The following is a 3935-nucleotide window of genomic DNA, read 5'->3' on the forward strand; positions in this document are numbered from 1 at the left end:
AAATTATGCATTCTGTAATCTCCAAGTCTATGAAAACGAACTTTTGCTATTGTTAGTCTACCTGGCACGTCTAGCTAGACCAAATTACACTTACAGAGATGAAATTGGACTGTGCGTACATAGTAATCCAAGATTGCGAGTTTTGAAATCTACGCCCAATTAGGTTCAGTTTTCGGAACTGGAAATTCGATTAGATAATGAACCCGTTCTGTACTAACAGTTGCTCACATAATTTTAAACACAAAGTACGTGTATTTTGTTTTGTATGCTAAGGATTATTAAACTGTTATTTGTGTCCATGTGTTGTGGCGATGCAATAAATGTCTAGTGATGGGGACGAGGTTTGACTTGCCATCTCTCAAGCGGAGGCCGTGGGCTCGTAACTCTGAGTTTCTCGGAATTTATGTGCGAAATCTAATTTGAAATTAATCTTGAGTTTTTCGGTGAAGGAAAACATCACGATGAAACCTGCACGTCGAAGGAGGTTCACAACTCTCGGTACAAGTGTGAGGTCCCCAACCCGCATTAGGTCAGCGTAGCGGACGTTGGCCTAAACCCTCGCTGCGAGGAGACCCCAGCAGTGGGTTGAATAAATAGTTGATGATGAATGATGATGATGAGGTAGGTGAGGAGTCAGTGGATCTATGTGGTGTCCATTTCATTATTACATAAAAGTCGCCATTAGTTCGCGTAAACTAACGGGATCCTTAGCCATTAGTTCAGGTGAACTTAAAACTTAATGAATATTGTGAATCCAGAATTGTTACAAATTATTTCTTTCATTAGTAATCTTTGTTTTACTATTTTAATAGTACATTGTTGCAGAGGTCGGGAAGTAAGGGATTGCTGGACGAGAAAGAGTTGTATTAATATGTAGAGCCTCGTACGTGGCTCGGTTCGTGCCCGGGACGGTCTAATGTGAATAGCCCTTTAATGACAAACTTTCCATGTTCGTTTTTTGAAAGTAATGCAAACATTTCCGAGCATATTTGGGAAAATTCACTTACCTATCATCATCGTAAAATTATGTTATAATACGGTACTACTACTATTTCTACTCAGCACTAATGACCTTAAATTGCTTACTGTGACGCGGGCAGCACTAGACGATTCAAAGTGAAGACACTAGGAATAGCCATGTATCCAGCGTTGGACATCTTACGTGACGATGTCGATGACGTCATCTCTACGTTCCCTACAGGGAAGTTCGTATGTTCAAAATTACAAGAAAGAATTGAGTAGTTACATAGTATGAGGTTTTACGATTATGTAGCTTGTCACAAAGTAAACGAGATTAATTATTTAGTAATTCTGAAGGCTCAATTACTTCACAGTTACATTTACTTCGATCGACAATAAATAACAAATTTAAAATGTTAGACTAATACAAAGAGACAGCAAAACTAGCCGAGATTTCATTGTAGCATGCTACGAATCGTTACGTATAGCAGTGCTACGTGTGTAGCGATTAGGTAGAAGGTTACATCTACTGAATCTATTGTATGGACTGCGGCTAGCCCCGGCCTAGTTGCTTCGACTTCCGTTAGCACCGTCAACATTCCCGTTCATTTTCTTGAAAACAATGCTATTTCTGAAATTTTGTTCACTTATTATATATAGACCAACAAAATAGGGCTTTTGCATACATATGACTATGTATGTACATATCCTACCTTGAAGACATTGTATTACAAACGACACGCGTGTATATAGACTACATTGTAATTTGAATTTATTAAATTAGTATCAACACGTAGACGAATTACGACTTGCTATTTTAATTATAAATCAAAGCTATTGAAAACAAGATTAGATCTAAATTAATAACACTCCAAACAAGTTGACCTAATAGGTTAAGCATCCTTTGTTCTCGTACCGGCAAATTGGGTAAACTTATATGTATCAACATTGAGTTCGCTACAAGAGTAGACGGTAATTAACTACAAATTCCAACCATGTGGTATGTAGCTTAACAATGAAGTACAGAGTTCTATTTTTTCGGATTTTTTATCAATGTGTGGTGTAATTGATTGATTGGTGATTGATAATAAATATTTATTTATTTTACTTGTTTTACATGCATTATTTCACATGTATTACATACGAGTAGAATTGGAGTACAATTCATTCCTATGACAGCCAAGCACAACTTTTGCGAAATAAATAAAGGTTTTTACAAATTAAGGGACTACCTACAAAAAATATACATGGAGTATGTATAATATAAATTAAACTTGTATGCAATAAGGAAAATCATTAAAATAATACAAATCATATTAATCAAGTGATTTGATATTATATGCACGTTAATGTAGGAAGTGAAATACGTACGCCAGGATTGTTGTGTGTGCAGATCTGAACTTTGTGCTTCCCCCTCTTGGAAAATAGTGTAGTAAGTTACATATTTTGATGCTATATCTAAAATTTTTTAAATCTTATTGTATGTGTGTACCAGTTTTTAGCTGTTGAGATTTTATATTTTAGTGCACGTTATTTTTATGAGACAGACAAAAATTCCCGACATATCCGTCATCTTACAATGTGATGATGTAACTTGATCTATGTTTGGGAAGCTGACAAATTCTGAATTTCCAATACTTTTATACAATGTGATAAATTATCATAAAGTCATTGAATATATAAGGTAGATATGGTTTGGCAACATATTAAATACAACAACAAACGTGTTTAGGGATCAAGCAAGTTTTTGCCAATTACTGATAATCGGGTATTTTAATTAATTTTGTTTAACGTCAATTATTTTTTGCTTCATTTCATAATTTAAATAACTGATTAATAATTTCATAAATTTGTACAGATATTTTTATTGAATTTTAATGAAATTTTAAAAAGAAAATAACTTGTCCACTGCTTTTGATGTGTGTATATTGCCAGACCATATCTACCTTTGCTTTATAGTTAGCACTTACAATATACATTTGATGAAGACGTGATATGAAGGCCCGTCACTTTACGGTCGATTATTTACGAGTATAACCGCGCATTGAATAGATTTAGATACTACTCTTACGACGAGTTCGCCAAACGCTTACTACATTTCCCATAGTTACCTCGATAACTTTGACAGTTGGTATAGTTTTCATATCCATTATGTTGTGTACAAACCTTACAAGTTATCTACTTATTTCCTTTTGTTTAAGTACAAAAGATAGAGAAAGAATAAATATTTTTAAATATTTTGTAGCATTATTAATCAAAACTTTATCATGGCTTTGCAAATTCCATAAAATAAGAAAAGTCAACAGTTAGCCGCAATTTAAATTGCTGCGGAATGTAATGTACACAGCATAATGAGCTTACGTCAATTTGTGTAACGCACAAAGCGTTACACAAATTGACGTAAGCTCGTTATGTTCCAACAAAAAAAGAATCATCAAAATCGGTTCACAAATGCCGAGTTATTGGGTAATGTACGTATCAAAAAAAAAAAAAAATCCACTCGAATTGAGAACCTTCTCCTTTTATGAAGTCGGTTAGAAAAGATACATACCCTAGACAACGCAAGAATCTGGAAGCCGCGCGACCTGTTATTTGGCCCATATCTAGTTTGTGCGTTACACAATTGACATAAAGTTCATTATGCTGTGGTTTCAAACATTCGTGTCCATTCTGTTCTGCAGCAATGTGAATTGAGCTTTACAGTACACTATTATAATATATAGAAAATAAGCACATGTGAACTGTGCCTCTACCACGACTTTACTATGACAGTTGTCGCTAGCTAGCATAATATTACTTCACAATTTAGTATGGCATATTGTGCTGCGCTCCTGGCGGTCACATGAAGAAACAACATTTTGTGTAAAAACATTTTACGCGGTAGCGATAACTCACTGTAATCTCATGGTAGAGGCACTGATTGCGGTTGAGGACGTTAATACCCACAAACAAAATATGAAAGCGCTGATGCATAT

Source organism: Hyposmocoma kahamanoa, unplaced genomic scaffold (assembly GCF_003589595.1).
Source record: "Hyposmocoma kahamanoa isolate Upper Pololo Valley unplaced genomic scaffold, ASM358959v1 100021, whole genome shotgun sequence".
Lineage (NCBI taxonomy): Eukaryota > Metazoa > Arthropoda > Insecta > Lepidoptera > Cosmopterigidae > Hyposmocoma > Hyposmocoma kahamanoa.